Source organism: Lepidothrix coronata, unplaced genomic scaffold, assembly GCF_001604755.1.
Source record: "Lepidothrix coronata isolate B3197 unplaced genomic scaffold, Lepidothrix_coronata-1.0 Scaffold114, whole genome shotgun sequence".
Classification (NCBI taxonomy): domain Eukaryota; kingdom Metazoa; phylum Chordata; class Aves; order Passeriformes; family Pipridae; genus Lepidothrix; species Lepidothrix coronata.
Window position 1 is genome coordinate 2,242,620 of NW_016690294.1, and position 21,815 is coordinate 2,264,434.

At 40.9% G+C, this 21,815-nt stretch overlaps 1 long non-coding RNA gene across 1 annotated transcript in view; it reads right to left on the minus strand.

The window, feature by feature from the left end:
* Positions 1–7,790: 7,790 nt before the first annotated feature.
* LOC108502194 overlaps positions 7,791–21,815 on the minus strand; it is a 144,085-nt gene continuing 130,060 nt past the window's right edge. The window contains exon 7 of the long non-coding RNA XR_001876362.1: positions 7,791–7,898. This is a non-coding gene — a long non-coding RNA (uncharacterized LOC108502194). The remainder of the gene's footprint in view (positions 7,899–21,815) is intronic.

Consider the following 21,815-nt stretch of genomic DNA (forward strand, 5'->3'; position numbering starts at 1 on the left):
CTATTTACACAGATCTTAAATTGTTTACCACTTGTAGTGCACAGGAGCCTGACTGTGCTACAACCGAGGGGAAAACAGATCCAGGAGTAACAGACAGCATCAAAATTCTCTAGGATACTGTCATAACTCTAAATACTTAAAGACAGATCATAGGTAACTTTTGTTCAGCAGTCCCCCACTGGAAAATTCAGGATATTAAAAGACTTAAAAGTTACTACTCTTCTTCAGTAAAAGTCAGATAACAGCTGTAGTGAAGAACAATGGTTTTGTTTAATCTGCTTATTATTGGTTTAGCCAAGTTTTCTATAGGTGCCAGGCCAAGAAAATATAGAAAGATATTCAGGTGTCATTGGATGTAATTTGGAAGTTTACACACTTTTTTAGCCTGGAAAGCAAAAATATTTCACCCAGGATATTATGCATGCACAGGGCTGCCAAAAATATGTTTGAATGTTACAGATCCACAGTGCCATCTGGCCAAGCAGCTTTTCAGACACAGTCTAGAGACATAAGAGAGAAACACTGCTGGATATCTCACAAGAGGTATCTATTATATCTATTTCCAAGGTATCACAGATCTCATCTGAAATACAGCAGACCACCATCAACAGCAGCTACCATATTTTCCAAGAGAATTAAGGAAACAAAGCAGGAAGGAGAAACTGTATAAGCTCTCAACAGTCCCATGTGCTCACATATGTACTGTGGATATTCAACTACACACAACCCCCACACACGCGTGGATTTGTCCATGGTGGCACAGTCTGTCACTATTTATACCACTGATATTAGAACTAACTGTGCAATGCAAAAGATGAAAAAGAAAGACCAGCTATTTCTTAAAGGAAAAGACAAAAAACACTTAAAGAAACCCCAAACAAACTGGAAATCTCTCTGTTCATTCTATCTCTAATTTATTTTCTGGATGCTCTGGATACTTCTGATGACTGTACCTGTTTTACACCAGGCATGGGGCAGCATTTCCCCAATTTTACAGCTTTACATCTGAGGCTGTTCAGTAATGTGGCCTCTCTCTATTCTTCTTCTTTGACCAACATCCGTGACCTTTGCAAAAATAATTTTCTAATAAAGAGGAGACAATATCTATTTCAAACTAAGCAAGTCTGAAAGGGAAAACTAACAACTTGCTAAGAAACACAAATGCTGCATAACAGCAGACATTAAGAACACAACTGATAGAAACTCATGAAGATTTAATACAATCATTTAATATTATAATGGGGGGAAAGACCACAAAACAACCTTAGTCAGCAATGCACTCAGCAAATGTAGTTTTCCTGCTTCCAGAGACTGTCAGCAGATCATGTTTTCACAACTGCATTCATATTTTGTCAATGAATTTTCTGCTTTTATTGATTTAAAGATAATTATTTTTATTAAAAGCCTGAGTTTTATTAAAAACTGTTAATACTCAGCATGCAAAATTTTGAATGACTAAGGATTAAGTAGTGTCATGCCACTTCATTAGCAAATTTTTACAATTTTGAACCTATTTTAAAGATCCACAATTTTAAGTCTCTGGAAGAGACAAACCTGAGGAAGATTTAGCTGGTAAACAGTATCAGGGATTTTTGAATCATTATAAACTTAGACATGAAGGGAAAATAAAATTTGTCTGTGTCATTGTACAAAAATGAGACAGATTGTTCTAAATTTGACTGGCTAAGGATAGAATCAGTTTCAGAAGTAATTTTAGAATAAATTGATGAAATTTACTGCACAGGGTATGATTTTGGACAATACAAACAGGTCCCTTCCCAGATCACAGTCCCCTGAAAGTCTGATTTTGGGGGGGGGAGAAGCATTAAGAACCTTGTATTTCTGCTGCACTAGGAATAATGTAATTTATTAAAATAAATAAATGACCATCCACACATTCTAATTTCCTGTCACCAACACAAACTGAGTGGGTGGGCTTGTTCTAAACTTGGCAGGTTGCTCAGCTGGGTCTGTGCCAGAGCTCTGCAGAACCTGGCACTGCCCAGGGACAGTCCCTCCTGTGGCACACCCCTATAAACAGGCACGGATGTAAATGCATGGGCGTGTCCCAGGGCAGTTCATTTTCCAGTGCAAATAAACAAGTACACTTCAAATTCCCCCCTGAACATTTCCAGCTATTAATTTTTGGCCATTTTCAAACAACACAAGGGCAGTGGAATGCACAGCCTGTATTCTATTTACAAGAATATAAACTGAAGGCATCCCACTCACTTGTTTCCCATTTTCCTGTTTCAGGTACCCCTGGCTGCTGGTCACTCCCTGCACAACTTACTCCAACACAGTGAATGGGGTTTATATTTTTCAAGCTTCCACCTTGAGATCTTGAGTGGCAGAAAGAACCAGTTTATGTGCTCACCACAGAGATATATATATATATATATATATACATATATATATGTAGGAAGTTAGATCTTTATGTATAGAAGTCAATGCAGAATATAAAGCCCTAATCCAACACAATTAATACAAAAAATTAAAACAAAACACCTGCAAAAAAACCCCCCAAGCCCACAATTAAGAGAAGTACATTAAGTATTAACCAAACAAACCTATAAACCAAACAAAAGAATTCAGAATCTCTTCTCAGCTGTCCTTTCCACAGATGCAGTAAAAGAAACAATTCAATATTGATCCACAAACCCTCTCTCCCAAGTCATAGGTGGAAAATTCAGCTGCAACAGCCACTTGGGGCTCTACACTTGATGACTCTTCCTCCTTCCTGTAACTATCCTATTAGAAGAATCCTGCCTGCAGCTTTTCCTAAGGGGTCAAAACCAAATTTAATGTGATTATACTGGGGCAAACAGAGCCCCTGAAACCCTTTCCCATCAGCCAGGAAGCTCTTCCATTGCTCGTGGCAGCATCCCTCTTACTCTGCCAGCAAGAAACCCTTTGTCAGGCACCATAAAGAAAGAGTAATCCAAGAGGAAAACCTCTTCTTCCCTGTCAGGATTAATAAGAAATGAAGCCGAAGCATTCTGCTGACAAGGATGAGAAGGCAATATTCAAATTAGAGCAAAACCCAGCATCCACTGTGTGTAATCTGATTAAACAGGAATCCAAGCCATCGCTGTTAACAAGGGTCCACTTTGTGTTCTGACAAACAGAGGGACGTTAAACAAACTCTTCCCAATTAAAACTGTGGCCAGCCTGGCTGCTGCTGTGTTCAGTGGCACCAGGGTGGCCCTGGGGAGGTGGCAGCAGTGCTGGCAGCCAGCCAGGGCACAGGGACTCGTGGGCAGCCCCAGGGCACAGGGACTCGTGGGCAGCCAGCCAGGGCACAGGGACTCGTGGGCAGCCCCAGGGCACAGGGACTCGTGGGCAGCCCCAGCCCAGCCCTGCAGGGCAGGTCCTGCACCCCACCAGGACAGTGGGGCCACTCCCTGGGGCTGAACTCCAAACCCACTGGCTCGAAAGACAGCCTGCCCAGAGCCAGAAAACACACAAAGCCTGTGCAAAGAGTCGGCCCTCAGAAGGGATAAAGCATCTCCTAGAGGAGAGACAGGGATTAAATGAAGTCCAGCAAATGATGCCAATGAACAAGTTTGCAATTACCAAAGGATGCCCAGGCAGCCAAAAAGAGGCTGCTAAAAGCTGTAATCACACTGTTCTACAGTACCCACTTCAAAAAGTAGAGAAACATAATATATTTTGGCTGGAAAAGAACACGTACTATAGCAGACTATTTAAGAAAATTGCAACCTGCTAGAAAAACAAGCTCGAGTGCCTTATATTTAAGAGAGTGGGGCTGTATTTCAGATCCCATTTCTTACTTCAGGTGAATTATATCTCTGAATCACACAGCAGCTATCTGACTGCATCTGTTTTTCTCTGACACCATTATATCCTCCTGTCCTTGACCCCAGCTGAGACTGAAAAGCTCTGGGGACTGCTAAAGAGGCTAAGTTTTCCATGAATATTTGCTTGTATTTATAAATTGATTTACTTAAGCCACATTAATGTAATTTGTGTATTTGCTTTCTAAAAAAAAACCTGTTCATTTAGGTTTTGCTGGCATGAATGTTTACTAAAGTAAATTCCAAAGATGAAGCCAGAAGTGTTAGGATCAGAAAAAGGCTTTTAAAGTGTACTGAAGTGTGTCAGTGCATTTCTATTTGGACAAGACAAATAATTCTCACTCAGTAAGCCAAGGAAGAGAAAGAAAATTTGGAGGTTCCCTGGCCAGTCATAATTAACCAATACAGCACTAGGAACAAAGACTGAAAGGAGAACACTGTTACTAGGTAGTATTCCAATATTTCTCAGACTGGATTGACCCAAAGCTGTGTTATGGTCACAGTCACTGTGGGCAGAGAGGACCCCTGGGTTACACACAGAGTTTGTGGCCGGTTGTCCCGGGGGCTGAAACCCCTGAGCACAGAGTTTCTCACCCCTGGGTCATCTCTGGGCACTGCAGACATCTGTGTGTCTCTCCAACCAGAGAATGAACAAGAATTTCAGTGTGTCTGCTCAGTGGCTCATCAGATACAGCCAAGCTCCTGAAAACAGCCTTGCATCTTAATGGCACCTCTTATAATTTATATTTCCAGTTAAGCTTATAGACTAGCCTGACACTCATGCTGTTCAATATACACTCTCTCCTTTACATTTTATTTTTAGGCCTATAACTGAGTTATGGTTAGCAACAGGTTCCTAAGCATCACTGTTGGTAGGAGTCTATTAAATGTAGTGCATCCTGATCTCTGGGTATAAGCCATGGCCACATCATAAGGGGAATCACAGCTCTGACCACTTATATTTTGCCACCTTCTTTAATTGTTTCAGAAAATTAACCATCAAACCTTTAGGTCTCTACAAATCTGTAACTGATATTAATATATTGATGGTGTTTAAGCTCCTTTACCCATTCTTCATGAAATGTTCCCTTTCTTTCTCCATACAATCCTCTCACTGTCTTAAAAGTCTCCATAATTCACCCTAACAGAAAAAATCCCAGTACTGTTATTCTCAGCTGCCACCAAATACAACCAAATAGATGTGCTCTCTACCTCTCATAACAGAGTGTTTAAAAGTCCCCTAGGATAGGAGTTCAGAATCCATAAGGGATTTACTTGTTTTAAAAGGAAAATCTATACTTGCACATATCCTATGCTACACCATCAAAACTTTTTATCTGACCTGTATCTCCCTGCTAAGTTGTCTCACACTATCAGGTCCCTGGGAAGACCAAATCTGAATGTGGGTTTGAACATAAAGCATAGGGAAGTCTGAACAACTAATTTTTCTAATTAAAGTACTGTTCCATTCTTAAATTATTTTGCTTTTAATTCCACGTTCATGCAACAGCAGACTAATGGTAAATTACTTTATTTGGTTTGCTCTTCTAGTAATTTGCCACATTGAAAGAAAAAAAGTGCATGTCAATTCAACAAATTAAAGTCAAATGTGGTTTAATCATTTTTCCTTTAGCCAGGACCATTAGCATGGCACAATTAAGGAAATGCTAAAAGCTGGAAGAGGAGTCTGTGAGGCAGAGCTGCCATTCCTGCTGCTGGGAAACCAAGACAGCAGCACCCTGTGCCCCACACCTGCCCTGCCCAGAGCAGCACCTTTCCCTGACACCTTCCCAGAGCAGGGCCCTTCCTCTGGATGCTCCCACCCAGCCCCACCATGCCCTGCCCAAGGCCAGGAGCTGTCTGGGGTATTTTATGTCCTTAGCAGTCACAGAAAATGAAAACACCCTCTTGCTGGAGATTTGCAGCTTCTCCTGGACTCCCATTAAAGGAGGTCAGGGCATCAAAAATGTAAAACCTTGCAGAAATCAAAGAGACCAGGGTTTTAGCCAATTTTTGTCAGCATCATGGCCACTTAAAGCATTGAAACCTGCTTTAAGTGTGCTTTGTATTACATGATGCTGATTTGAACCTCTCCAGTCTGAAAATCTGTCTGAATTCTTCCAGATCAAGTTTTAAAGTACTTCTTATGTGAAAGCAAGATATACAACATTACACTGTATTTTTTCAGGTCATTTGTGAGCTGAGCTTTGAGGAAGGTCTTTAGTTCTTTCTTAGATTATTGGAATTGATTTGCACTTCACTGCTCCTTTAGACCTTCAGGGGCATTAGCATGAGACTCCACCAGCATTCCAGGTATTATATGATCTTGATGTAATACACTGTGATTCCCATAGCTAGTGAGCTGTATTTAGCAGGACTACAGTGGATGAACTAACAGGTTAATTTAAATGGCACATGTTCTTCTTTGAACTATTTGTATAACTAAAGCATGTATTTAGGCATGGTTAAGCTCAAAGCACATACTCATGGTAATGTATCTGGCAACCAGAGTAACCAACAATTTTCCTCAGCATTTTACTTTATCCAACAGATCTGTATAAGGAATAAGAAAGTTCCCAACAGGCACAAACAATGACAGTATTTTCACGGGGATTTTTGTGCCCATTTGAAAAACAGCCTCTCCCCACACCCATGTGCACAGGACTCCAGTCAAAGGGATATGCACTCACACTAAAAAAAACTGGATATAGTGACCAAACCAACTTCTGGGGTACAGCCTAAAAACTGCTGTGACCTGTTAGAGTTGAACAACTGCAAACAGCCTCCCCACAAGGATTTCCTCAGCTGTTGAGGTCTGGAATCAGGTTCTTTTCTATTCACACACCTCTTCTGATGGATGTTGGCAGTCAGGCTGGGTACAGTGCTAACCTAACCCAGCTAAGAACTGTATTTTAAAGAACTATCTTAACTGTGCTAAGAATTATGTTTAACTATGTCAGAAGTACTATTTTTCCAAAATATGACCCTTCAGAAAGGAGAGAGTGAAGGTTCTGCCTCTCACAGCTCCACGTGCACGGTGGGACAAGGTGTGAATGTAAGTCTGGGGCAACTCCAACGGGGAAGTGCTCTCAGACATTCAAACAGACTCTTGTCCATATTTCCCAGGTCACAGAAATGTACCAATGGGGAAATGAGCTCCATATCTGTTCCCTGAATCCCAGCTCTTCCAGGCTTATTGGAAGGGAACCAGACAGAGGCAAACACCACGGTCTGGCTGAGCTGTCTGCTTGGAAAGCCCAGGGTGAGCACTCCAGCAAAGCCCTGCTGAAAGCCTGTGATGTTCATTCCACTCACCCAGGGCAGTACTGGCCTTCCTTCAGCTCCAGACATCACTCTCCTGAAGGCTGAAGGTAAAAGGCTATTCTGCCTTTTGTTTTATTTCCAAATGTTCTGCTTTCCCCATCCCTCGAGTTCAACATCTCACACGGGTGCAGCAGGGTACAGTTATCTTTTTCTGTGCTGAACAGTGGCAAGTTTATAAATCACAGATTTATTCCTAACCTCTTACATGACACTGTAGTTCTTAATATTCATGAACAGATTTGTAAAATACATTCGTTACAGGTAAAGGGAAAAGTTAAAATTCAGGGCCCAAATTTATAGCTCTGCAACAGTTTGTACTTGAAGTATCAAAGGAAATTTGAGCTCCATTCTCTGTGTTAAACAAAGCAGTATACCTGCAGAATTTACAATTCAAACTTTTGGTTTTGTAGACCAAAACAGATTTAAAATATGATCTTGGAATTCTGTGAGCCGATTGGAACATGAGCTGCTTTAAAAATATCACCATAAACGTTATAATTCCCGAGGGAAACGTGACAGTACCAGACAACTTTGAAAATCATCTGTCCCTTTCTGGAGTCCTAAAACGGGATCTGAATTCACCTGAAAATCCATTTCAGCTGTGTGTGCTGGTTACCTGAAAAACTAGGCCGTTATTGAAATTTTCTTCTCGTCTGCCTCCCTGCATGATTCATGCATAGAATTACTGTTCATCAGCATGGGCTGTGTCGTGCAGTGGGATTCCTGCTTGTTATCCAGCTGTGAGAAATGCACAAGCTGTAAAATAAGTTAGCAAAGGAGTGAAAGGGACTGAAACCAATGCAAATGAACTCAGTAACAAAGGAACAAAAAGTCTGGTACTGTTTCCAAAAGGAAACAGGAGAAGCCATGGATAATTTAGGGTTAGAATCTAATAATCACGGCCATTCCAAATACACCAAACTGACCTCTTGGTGTAGATGCTACCTTCTCAGTTCTGCAAATTTGATTTTTTTCAAGAATACTTCTCTGTGACAAGTCTTGCCTCTCTGTCATTGAACAAGTTCTTCCCTTCAACTCAACAATTTTGTTGTGTCTTTCCTTGTACGGAAGCAGTTTCAATATTGATGCAGAAGATGTCCCTATTCTTATCTCAGGTTATTAGAATTTTACCTATACTTTATTCTTGTGATCCTTTGAAGCTAATCGATTTTACATGTTTATATTAAGTACTTATTTATTTAATGAAATGAAGGATAGAAAATTCCCCAGAGTTAAGAGAATTCCCAGAGTTTGCTAAATTCCAGTGTTTGCTAAGAAACTGCTAACACCAAAAGTATCAAATATTCATAACCACAGACCCCAAACTTATCACAGCCAACTGTACTTCCAAAAAATCCAGGAGACAGCTTTCTGACTTACTCAGTACTTGAAACTTTGCTATTTATTTTGAGAGAATGTGCATGAGAGTGCACTCTGCAGACTGCCTGACTCCAAACCATAAACTCCTGATGAACTGGGAAACACCACTGGCTGCAGGCAAACTACCAACAAGGACCTTCTGAGAGACCAAGAGATGATCTCTTCTTAGAGGGGAGTAGCTGTTGTGATCATGGTCTTTATTTAGAGAAAACAAATTCTTTTAAACATTTATGCTTTAGAAGAAAACAAGTATGTAAAACAGTGTAAAGACCTAAAATAAGGATAACTGTCAGTCATTTTGTTACCAAGGTGTTAAATCTGTAATGCCTCTCTTGAAAACGTTTAGTTATATAAACGTTTGTTATTCTATAACAAAGAATTTTTAAAACTCATTAGAAATATGCCACATTCTCAAACACAGTGCAGAATTCTTGTAATTGAAAAATGCTTCCAGCACATTTTCTTCCTCAAAAATAAAATAAAAAAAAAACCAACTTTGCTGCCTCTTAAATGCTTTAATGTTTCTTTATGGTGTTGGTTGAAAATACTGGCTGCCCAATAATGCTATTCTGTGAATTGTGAGATGTCTGTATTCAATAAATAAAATGGAAATAAATGAGCTTTCATCAGATCACCTCAGCACACAGATAAAGTAATGAGCATTACTGTGTATTTCAGTTAATTCTCAATATTTCTGTCTCAAAATTGTTCTTTAAATGTTTACTCTGAACTGAGTTTACTATTTTTCAGCTTTAAAATCTTAATTATATTTCTTCCCAAAAATAAACTAATATATTACAGACCAATAACATATAAATTAGTAACCTACCTCTCATCAGCACTTGAATGACATTTAGTGATTCAATGCCATATAGAAGCTTTAAAAAGTCCATATAAAAACCCATATGTAAGTTTTAGAAATCTCTGCATTTTGCAGCAATAGTTCTATCCAGAAGGTATAATCTCTTTTGTAAATTTGAAACAAACAAACAAAAACAAAATCATGTATAAGACATTGTAACTTATCATCATTGATCTCTTAACAATATAATGTTCTATTTAACTTGAATTATTTCTTCTAGTAATAATAAAATATTCTTAGGTAGCAATTGTAACTATTTTGCCTTTCTTTAAATATGGGGCTCCCTTAAGGTGCACAAACCCATGTGGTTGAACTCCTGAGAGCAGTTTCCCTAAATAATCACTGATGAATGATCTGCCAGTCCTTGTGTATGTCCGAAATATTTTTGTTAATTACTTGGAAAGCAGTACCTTGAGCTCTCTTCCTTATTCTCTCTCCAGATAATTGTACTGAATAATAAGAAGCATTATAACTATAAATAAAAATCCACCTTCCCTTGACACCCTTAAATGTCCACATTTCTTTTGTGCCCAAAACTAGGGCGGTGGTAGCTATGATATTTTTCTTGTTCCAGATCCCAGCCTTATTTTTAGATATGTTATTACTGCTGAGGAAACAGAGGAGCTCTGCAAAGAGAGTTTTTGTGTACCACAGTTACATATTTTTTCCATCTGGGGGAAAAAAAAAAAAAAAAGATATTTTCCTCGGCCTCCTTTTCCCATGTGGAGTTTGTCACATCCATCACTGGTGGAGAACATGTAGTGGCATCCATGTCATCTGGGTGACAGGGCTGCTTTCCATACTAGCAGTGGTTTACATTCATGCCTTCCCAAGCTGCAAAGCACAGACATTCTACTCAGCAATAGCACAGCTCTTCCGAAGAGGAGCTGTCTTTTGTCAAGTGTTTCCTTCAGAGAGAGGTAAAAATGTCACAAGTGATCCCAAAGCAGTGACCTGGGTACTCCAGCATGCAGTCCTTCTCTAGCTTGTATGATAAGTTCAAACTGGGTGCTTTAATATGTCTGGAGAGCATCACCAGGAAAGCCTTTCCCTTGCTGCCTGTACTCATCCAGAAACCTGGGTGGGTGTCAAGGGGATGGTCCCAGACCCTTTTCAGTGGTGCCTGGTGACAGGATGAGGAGCAATGGCCATAAACCAAAACACAAGAAATTCCACCTCAACATGAGGAGGAATTTAAATTGAGGATGGCAGTGCTGGCACAGGCTGCTCAGGGAGGGCATGGAGCCTCCCTCTCTGAGGACACTAAAACCCCCCTGAACACGCTCCTGTGTAACCTGCTCTGGGTGACCCTGCCTTGGCAAGGGGGGTGGGACTGGATGATCTCCAGAGGTCCCTTCCAACACAAACTATTCTGTGATTCTGGGAAAGATCATACAAAAATCTTATGCCATTTATTTGTCCTTCAACTTTCAGAAGTGGCACCTGTGTCGTATCTCGAGCCCCAAATATATCAAAATGAGCCTGTCACGTTCTGCCACTTTCCTGCTAGAGATCACCTACTGCCACCATTCTCAGGGCTCCTTTCCTCCACTAAAATCATGCCAGCTCTGCAGTATCCCTGTTCTCTTGTCTACAGGCACCATAATATCATCAGCAATTATAATTTACCCTGGTAAGGCACTTACTGCCAGTTACTGTTCAGTACATTGGCTTCTTGACCTCTTTGCAAATAGCTAGATAACTAATTTAGGGTATAAATGGCTGTGATAATTATAATTCAATTTAATTTCCTTTCAGTAATTCACACACAGATGTTTTGATATCACTGAAACTATTAGCTGAAGAGACCACACACTGTAGAGTGCCTAAAAATTTAGCACTGTGTCCTAGAGGACTTAGGCAGGATATGAACACAAAACTGCCGCTTCTGAAGATTATTATTTCTTAAGTGTGGAATCCTAAGGAGTCCTTAGACCTCATCCACTAGGAGACTCAGCCTGGAAAACCTGAATTTTGGCATTTAATTTTTCAAAATTAAACAGCACAAATGCTTATTAGGCATGGCAGTGCCCAGCACAACACAATAGCACAATGTGAGAGCATAACAGGTAAGCAAACCTGGCTGCTCGTCCCTCCTCTGAAAAACCTGCCAGGACAATTTTCTATCTATGTCAACTCCCTGCTCTGTTCCAGTCAATGTTTTCTAGGTCAGATAGCCTTCAAAATAAAATCCCAGAGGTGAAATGAGCAGTGTTTGTCATTCCCTTCATGGTTTTTAACTACGAATTCAGTAAATAAAACATTACATTAGGATGATATGATTTAATGCTGTCTTGCTCACAGGAATTCAAATAATTTCTCTGAAAAAAAATGCACACATGGGCTTAAACAGTCATTCAGGAAGAGAAAAAATCTCCTGGTTGATTACTATAACACTGACTGTGAGGTGCTCCTGGTTCTTTTGGTGCGATGGCTTCGTTGAAACAGGTCTGTGTCTGTGAAGTTCTCCTGAGTGCATTGTGTTTCACCAAATAAGCCCTTCATTTCTGAATGGCTCCCAAGGTCTACCATCTTTGCAAATAAACACCCAGCAACAGCAATCCTTACAATAACAGTAACAAATTCCCAGCCAGTCAGTATGAGCAACAAATCATTCTGTTTGTCTCACAGAACTCCAAATGGTAAAGGAAAGGCAGAAATATACTTTGTCACTCCCAGAGACACAAGCAAAAATTAAGAAGTCATTGTCATCTGGGTCCCTGGTGAGTCTGATGCCAGCACTTGACAAAGCACATATGTCATTAATGTCCAGGATGAGGAATGTATTCCTGTCACAGGACTTACTGGCATTAATGCCCCTGTAGGACTTTGCCTAGAAAAGCAAGTTGTCACTGCTGCCTCTGAGTGTCCCTCTCAAAGGAAATGTATCACTTTGCTTTCAGAACGAGACAAATAAAATAAAGCACCAAGCACGACACAGAAAAAAAAACCAAGGAACCTCCAAAGCATGCACAGCTTCGTGTCCCTTCCACAGGACCAGTACAAAAAGGGATAAAATGACACAGATGTTTGATGAACAGCAGAGCAAAGCAACCGTGGAGAACGTGCCTGTGACTGTCATGGGAGGGGAGCACCCCTTGTCCAATATCTTGCAAGTGTTGCAAGCACACAAGCACATGAATGTAGACATTTCAAGTCTGTCTACAGAATGCGTTTTAGACGGTTTTCCCTGCCTGGAGAAACTGTAAGTAAACCATCTGCAAAGGTGATTTGTATCCCTGGGTGTAACTGTTTCACTGGGCTTCTGGCAGCAAGCAGTTGTTTGTCAGATGTGATGCTCATAAGACCTTTAACTATAGTGATACAGCAATTGCCTCTGTAATACTTAACACGTAAAACAAATTATAACAATATCCTTAAGATTAGCATATAAGTAATAGTGCTATATAAAAACTCATAAAACCAAAATGTATGGCTACAATAACCGTATTAAAACAACCATTGTTCTGCTTTAAATAACCATACGAGCCACGTTTGGAAGATATTATAGTATCTACTGATTAAGAATAGGGAAAAATCTATAGCTGTCATCTCAGAAGAAAGGAATTGATTCCAGTTTCTGTCTTTCCTGTAGGTATTGGATGGCCAGCTCATGGCAAAAGCCCAACAGAACCATCTAAAGAGCTTCAATAATCCTTTCATAGTTTTAAAAGAATAAAGCCACATCCTTTTTATGCATCCTTTTTGTTGTTTGGGGGGGGTGTGTGTGTGTTGGGTTTTTTGTTTGGGCTTTTTTCCAAAAGGGTACCATCATGTGTTACAGACAACATAAGAACATGGTGCATGTCATCAACTACTGACCAGCTCTGCATGTCACAAACTGAACAGCACCATAAACTGAACCTCTGCACTGCACTGGGGACTTAAAAAGTCAAACTGACACTAATGCTAAAATGTCACATTTACACCGGTGCTAAACTGGCATAAAACAATGAATTGGGACAATATATCTCTCTTAAACAGTGACAACATTTAGAGCCTGGAAAAGTAAGATGCAGAATGGGTTTGTCTGAATGAGTGCCAGACAAGACTGCACCTACACACTGAGGAGGCTTTTCTCTGTGAGGAAACATGAAGAGAAAACCCTTGCTTTGTCACAGAACTGGTACTCCCTGTCTCTTCAGCAGCTTCATCTTTCACTTGGCAGCTGAAGTGCTGAAATCCAGTGCAAATGAAAACAGAGAGATCATGTTTCTGAGACCAGTACAAGCTAAAGAAGATTATCCCCCTAGATGGGGACCAATAAAGGCCTTTTACACCTCCCCTGAGGTGCTCAGGGGTGGGGTGTGTGTGAGGAGAGGAGCTGTGCCCTTGGGAATGGTGCAGCCACTGTCTCCTGTGCTCACAAACCCAGGGCAGGGCAGCTGTCCTGAGCCCAGCACACAGCCAGGAGGATGTCCTGAGCCCAGCACACACCCAGGGGGATGTCCTGAGCCCAGCACACACCCAGGGGGATGTCCTGAGCCCAGCACACAGCCAGGGGGATGTCCTGAGCCCAGCACACAGCCAGGGGGATGTCCTGAGCCCAGCACACACAGCTAAACCCACTCCTGAGCCCAGCACACAGCCAGGAGGATGTCCTGAGCCCCGAGCCCAGCACAGTGACCCACTAACCTGCAGCCAGGCAGAGCAGAGCCATCAAAAGCAACACCAGGCATTTTTCATTTGCCTATGGACAGGCCACTTATGTTGATACTCTGATGATTACTTTCTACTGAATGAGTCACCTTCTGACCCGTTCTGCTCAGTCATTTTCATTGTACACTGAATTCCCTTTGCCATGTCACACCCTCAATTTTACCAGAGCCACTAACACAATTTTCCAGAGCAGCAGCATTAGCTCAGCTTCCTCATTGTGTCTCTGGTGCCCTGTAGTTCAATTTATAGGCGGAAATAAAGACTTGTCGGAACTTGCCTCCTGCCCCCGAGGGTAAACTTAGTCCAAACCCAAGAGCAGAATCTGGGCCTAACCTCCAGGCTGTTTCTCCCAAGAGGTGATACATCAGCAGATGATCCATATAAGTCATATCACTATCATTGAATAAAAAGCAATTTGCACTATCAAAAGAAGATTTCCAGCACTGAGATTCACAAATACCTGAAAAGGGAGCACACTGTTTTTCTTTCTGATAAAAATGGGAGGAGAAAACACACACACAAAAACCTCAAAGCACCAAATGAACAGAAAATTACAAACCAGCACAATGCAAATTAAAATGTTTGCATTAATTAATTTCTGAATCCTTTTGCACTCATATTTAGCAACTATATATGTCTTACAAAATCAACAGTATACCAGATATTATAACAAAAACTAGAAAATCTTCTTTGTTCACGATAAAAGAATATTATGTGAAAGACAAAATGTGTCAGTTTTGTACAGAATAGGGGATTCATAAATTTTATTTTCACCCTCCACTGTGCAGAATTTTTAGATTTGCTTAACAGCAACAGTAGCCTGACCTAGCACAGCACTCCTTTAGCCAGAATGTCTGCCTTAGCATTGCTTAAAACTACTTCACTGAGAATTAACCATTGCTGAGCTCCCAGAAACACTTACAGGGCAGTTTCAAGTTCAGTTAGCAACTGGAAGCTCAGGTCATGACTGTGCCATCAGAATGAAAACGAACACTGCACTCAGTGCACTGGCTTGTCAGTTCATTTACAGAGATCATAAATAACAGTGGTCCAAGGATAGATCCCTGAGGTACTTCTGTAATGACATCCATTAAATCTGACATGATGCTGTTTAATAACACAAGCTGTATGTGCCCTCCTAAGTAGCTAGCACCCAGTTAATTACAGATGATTCCATACCTAATCCACTCAATTTATCCTGTAAAGGAATATAATTTACAAAACAGACAATAAAAACAAATTTAAATGCACTCCAAACACATTCCCTGGAAACAACTCGCACTTAATCTGCAGTGTTTAAAAGCATCTGATTTTCTCATTCTAAATTAACCATAAACATTCAGATGCCATTCTGCTCCAGAGTCCCTAATTACTGCAGTGGCAAACTAACCCAGTGCCCAGTGTTCCTGCTGCTGCCCATCAGCAAGGGTTGCTCTGTGGGAGCACAGCCAAAGGAGACCGTGGGGGTCACACTGGGGCTCCTCAGGGCTGCAGCACAGCTCCTGGGCAATCAGAGCCTGAGCAGGGCAAGCCTGGCCTTGGCAGAGCCACCCCGGCTCTGGAGGGGTCTGTGCTGCCACACTGCTCTCCCAGAACAGTGGGAAATGCTGCAGGAGCACACACTGCTGCTCAGAGGGCATCACTGCTCCTTCTGGAGATGGAGACAAGGAGCTGATGTGATTCCCAGTGACAACCAGAGTGTGAGAGAGGGAGAAAGGTGAGAAAGAGAGGGAGACCAGAGACAGTGCTCGGGCTTGCTCTCCCACTCGAGAATGAAGGGAGAGCAGGATGTCTCCATAGCAACCAGCAAAAAGCATGGAAAAGGAGAGAGCAACAATGATTATAATAAGATTAGAAGAGGTCACACAGATCATCAAATAGTCCCCCAAAATCTCAGGCAATCATGTAATAATAGCTGCTTAGTCTGGAGGTGCTCCATGGAACAAGTGCTCCACATCCACACATCATAAACTTCTTCTCTGACTCATGACTAATTTTTGTAGTTAAAAATAAAATAAAATTGAAAATTATATACTCTAAAGGGAGGGAGATCCAAAGAACAGGTATCCTATATTCCTGTGACGGGAAGGAGTCTACTGGATCTACTGGGTGGTTTTAGGACAAGCATCTCACCTCCTGCTGTTGAGCAAGGCTGTCACAACAGACCCACACATCTGCCCTGAACAGTTTGATCTCCAGGAGAATTACTTCATGATACCAAAATCAGGAACAATGTTAACCCTCAGGATGTGAGCAAGACACACCAGTGAGATTTCTGAACACTAAATGAACACCAGGTCATCCCCTTGTGCATGAATCCTGTCTCTGACAACACAACAGTATGGCCTGATACAGAACATACATGTTTCTTAAAGAGGTATCTGTGAAGAAGAAAACAGGCCCCCCCCACACCAGGCTTTAGTTGCAATACTCAATTTACTTCCAGAAAGCAGCCAGACACCACAATGGGAAGATATAAGGCTTCCAAGAGAAGGAACAATTTATTTCTCTCAGTAGTGGGTGAGATTTTTTCAGAGGGCAGAGAAGGAACACATTCACATGCTCCACCATGGAGCACAGGACACAGGCCAGGGCACAGGAGATAAATCTGGCTGCAACTGGCTAGACAGAATAAAATAAAGATACTCAGCCTGAAACTAAATGATGCTCCACACCTTTAGCAATATGCTCAGTCTTATCATTTCCCTCTGATATTGGAAGGAAACGTGGGGTGACAAGAGTGCTTGTACTCTAATGCACTTACACTGGTTATTTAGAGACCAGTGACACTTAATTTTCAAATACAGTCCCGTGGTTTTATATTGCTTTTCACCACACTGATGAAAAATCAGCCAATGCACAGTGTAAGTCTCCACCAGTGACACTGACCTGAGCTGCAGTTCAGGGGAAAATCTATAACTGATGCCTGAGTGCTCCATGTGACTGGGGATGGGAAATAAAGACACTCTTCTTATCTACGTTCCTATCCATCACACCTTAGGAGAAAGGATACTTTATGTTTTGGAACTGCATGTTTCAAGAGAACCTGAAGAATTCCAGAGCCCCAATAAACAAACAGAAAAGTCAAGTATACTATAGATGCATTTGTAGGATAGATTTTGAATTGGCCCTCTTACATGGCAGGATGGTATATGCTGCATTTTGTTGCTGTTGCAAGCGTTTCTTCAATAGCATGGCCAGTCTTCACGAGCGAAGATTTGGGAAAGGTCATTGACCCTTCGAGCCTGCGCAGTGGATTTTTTAGGTGAGACCCAGCGTGCGCTGAACTGAGCCCACCCTTTAATCCTGAGGTTCATCTGCCGGGGCCGAGCACGCTTGGACAGTGGCAGTGAGGTCCTCAGGACGTAGGTTTGTTTAGAGTGACCTTCTCTTAGATGGATTGCCTTACAGGGCTGACGAGCTCCATCTGCCCGGGGGGCTGGGAATCGAACCCGGGTCGCAGAGGTGAGAGTCCTGCACCCTAACCACTAGACCACCAGGGGCCCCTTCTTCAATAGTAAATGACGTCTAATTGCAAAGGGCAATTTGCATCCCCTTTGTGCCTGGCACACTGCTACCTCTGACACCTCCTGCAGGAGGGACTCGAAACTGCAATTTGGAATTACTCACATTGTAATTCCTGACTACAGGCCACTCTGGAAAGGCAGCTCAGCTGCAGGTCTGAAGCCAACATGCATAAGATCCAGTTTTCCCACTCTTGTGTGAAGTGCAGCTACACTTTATCGGTGCTTTACTCCAGAATGAGAAAATGCACGTGGCCAAATCCATTTCAGTTGATTTGCCTTAACCTTCCTAAGTCCTTCTACAGACATGGACATAATTTGTGTTTTCCCAACTCTGCCCTTCCTTCCTCTGCAGGTAACTGTCTCAGACATGTCAGCTCTTTGAATCTCCACTCCCTCACCTGCTTTCCTTCCCCTGATCGGCTCAGCAGCTCTGGCAGATTGCTTTGTTTATCCTTCCCTATCAGGGGGCGGGGGTGAGATCCAACATGTGAGCTGCTTTCCACTCTGCCTGGCAGCAAGGCAGCTGGGCCTCTGCCTCCCACACTGTTTTCCCCATTCCCTGGATCACTGCTTGTACCAGATGTTGTCTCTGGCCTTTGCTTCTCCCTGTCCCAGAGCCCTTCCTTCCAGGGACATTCCTACCCTGGCACTGGGAAGGTCTGACAGCTTCTTCTGCCAATGCTGATGCCAATAGCTGTGCTAACAGACATGTCACACACGTGGACAGGCATGTACCACACCTGTCCCACACACCACCACTGCACCAAAGGCTCAGACCAGCCCTGGGGTAGGGCCAGGCAAGTCCAACAAGTGCATCTTTGTCCCATTCATGTTTTCTGTCAGCACTGGCATTGCACCTGCATGTTCACCTTGTCAGACTTCTCAATCAATCCTACTATGTTTATTAAGCAGGAACTTTTTTTTTCCCCCTCTTTTCTCATTTTTTTTTTTTTGAGTAAGAAGGAAATATTTTCAGTTCCTCAGTGGCTAAGCAAGTGATAAGTCCACTAATGAGGGGCAAAAGCAGGAGACATAGCATGCCTGGATAACGAGAGAAGTGCTGTTGCTTTATCTTTCCCTTACTTTAATAATCTCTCTTTAACAGAAAAGCACATAGTTCAATACACAGCCTTGAGCTTTAAACTTCTGCTTGTCCTACAGGGGATTTCCTGCCCTGTCGGGTGAATTCCACTTAATAATACTGAATTCCTCTAACAGAACAATCCCTTCCTGTGGGAATTTAAAGACTTCAAGACTGTTTATTATATTTTAACTGGTGATTTTCCCTGTAGCTTCAATTGTATTTGGTTTAATTTCACAGAAAATGTTTATTCCCTTCCTATATTTTTCTTTCACAGTCTCAGCTCACTCCCACCTTGCCCACAAAGAGAAGCAAAGTTACTTTTAGTTTGTATTATCTAACCAATATGTAGGATGCACTTAAGCCCCCCCATAGAGAGGTGTTATTTGCAAAATGTATTACCTTTTCTTTTCTTCAAACACTGTGTGTAATCTCTGCCTGGCTCAGGTCTCTCCGGTGTGACAGAGGTAAATTTCACACCAACAAAGCAAGTTCAAACACCTCCTCACTGTACATTATAAGCCCTGGGAGAGACTGTACCTCACACACGGTTATTTTGGACCCCTAACAAAAAAAACATTGCAGTTCTACAGAAATAAACGTGTCCCAGTTAAATAATATTTTGCTTATACCTAAAATAAGAGACCTGGAGGTAATTTAAGATTAAATTATTATTATTATTATAATTAAATTAATTAAATTAAATTATAATTGCAGGGCTGAAGGAGATGCCCAGGTATATTCCCTGCACTGGACTGGGACAGTGCCCATATCAGGCTGAGACAGCTCACATCAGGACAAAGCACATCCCCCATAAGCAGATCTTCCTGCAAGGCTTTCTGGATCACACTCTTGTCTGGTTTTAATTTAATTCTGGAAATATTTTGTCTCCATAAAGAAGTGTTAATTCAAGGAAAATATTTATGTAACATAAAATAGTGTATTACAAATGTGATTAGAATTGTAATGCAAAGTGCAAAAGGTCCCCATTCTCTTTTTCATTCCACGTGAAGTCTGAAATAACTGATTTAAGTTAAAGAAATTTCTTTGGCAGTGATAATATTAAAGAGAATCATAAATAGTTTGCATACCTCTGAAATATCTATGATAAAACAAAGTGTCTCACAATATTAATGTTTTACTTATGCTGCACTTAATGTCAGAGTTTTCTATTTAAAATACATTCAGATGATAAAAAATATCTATTGAGTAATAAATATGTAGGTTATCTGATGAAATATATTTGAATTTCTACTCAAACATTTTAACTTTTAGTTGAGACATCAACCAAGGCCAAAGATCTAAAAATCCGTGTACTTCAAAAGAGACTGATTTTTGATACTGATTGTAGCCTGGGACTATCTTTGAGGTCTGTAACTGAGTTCTCTGATGAGATCTGTTAAAATGCTGTTTGGAGCCAAACATTTACACAATGTACAGCATGAAATGGATTTTTTTTTTTCCTCAAATACATTTTTATACCCTGGCAGTCTGTTAAAAAGAAAAGAAAAATAAAAGTAAACCTTAATAGAGTTGATTACAAAATCACAGCAATCTCATAACACAGATTAACACATAAGCTGTTATAGTACATTTTTTCTTTTCATCTCCGTGGTAGTACAGAATAATATGGACCACCTTGTTGTTACAGAACATTACTGCTTTAACAGGGAGATGTGCTCTGTGATATAATAGTTTTTCCATCTGTATCCTCTTTGATTCAAATGAAACCAATAATTTTAATTAAATGCTACAAGCAATAGCATAGTATAACACTTCAAATTGAAGAAATCATTTTCAACATATGGCATAAGGTTTTGTATTTGGTCCAGACCAATAAAAAAAAAGTGTTTTATTTAATATTTGAGGTTGTAAGACATTTTTATTACCATGTAAAGTTTCAGAAACATTTCTGAACTATAGAAACCAGTTTCAAAGTTAACAACTGAGGTTCTGGATCCACATCAAGGCCAGCAAAAATAAAATAATACTTGAAGTTTAGATCTCTCTGAAGGCTGTGAAAAACCCTTTGATATTTTAACTTTGAAAACAGTTCCCTTGCAAATTTTAACTACAGCACAGATAAACCATCTGATGGCTGCTCAGTGGATCCTATGGAATAAAATCAGCTTCAGTCTGTAGTATTTATGTAGCACTCAGAAGCAACATTAGTAGAAAAACAACAACCATTCTGATCCTATAGCAGTAACAGTTCTGATCCTACAGAAGTAACAATTCTGATCCTCTAGCAGTGTGCATCTTCAGCAGAACGACTCGGGGTTGGGAAGAGTTTCCTTTCTACATTAGTCAAACTATCCAAACTATCAAATTATCCAAACTATCACCAGTCCAGACCATGCAAACACAACTTCCCCTCATTTGTATCTCCATCCCCACAACCTTTAAAATTGCTCCCTTAGCAAATGTATCCTGATGGAAAACACAGACTTCCTAGTCAGACCAAATAAGAAAAGAGTTGCCTACATCTCACTGCCTACATCTCACTGCCTACATGATATCATAAAGGATACAGAATAAATCTGGCAATCCAAACATGAGAAACAAAGCGGGTGTTCTGCTGTTTGTTGTCCTACATGGTGAAAAAGTTCCCTTTTCTATCAATAACTACAAATATGAAATTCAGAAAAATATATTATGATTCCGGAGGGAGGGAAGAAAGTAAAAAAACATTGTGCTCATTCTAAGATAATATATCAAAGATAAACTTTATTTGTGTTTTAAGGTCTCTGGATGCATTGGTAACTACTTTTTTTCTTTTTTTTTTTATGTGCCAGTTATGCCAATATTGTTCAAAGAGTAAAGGTATTTGCACCCAATTTAAAGTCCCTTTACTGCCAAGTAATATAAAGGAGTCCAAATTTAAATGAGAGCTGGGTCACTGCCCTCTAAAATTTTATTACCTTCTAAACTATGGAGTCAATTTACATTTGTACAGGAAGAATTGCAATGCAGTCAGATTTGAGTAGAAATACTTTCAGCTCACTTATTTCCCTCCTCTTTTCAACACACAACAAAGCCAACACAACAGACAGGAGTGGTGAAGCAGACTTTGGAACCCCAAATCTTAACATTTTAAACTTGCTGATGCCACTAAACTGGGAGGAGCTGCCAGCTCCTGTGAGGGCAGAGAGACCTGGACAAGT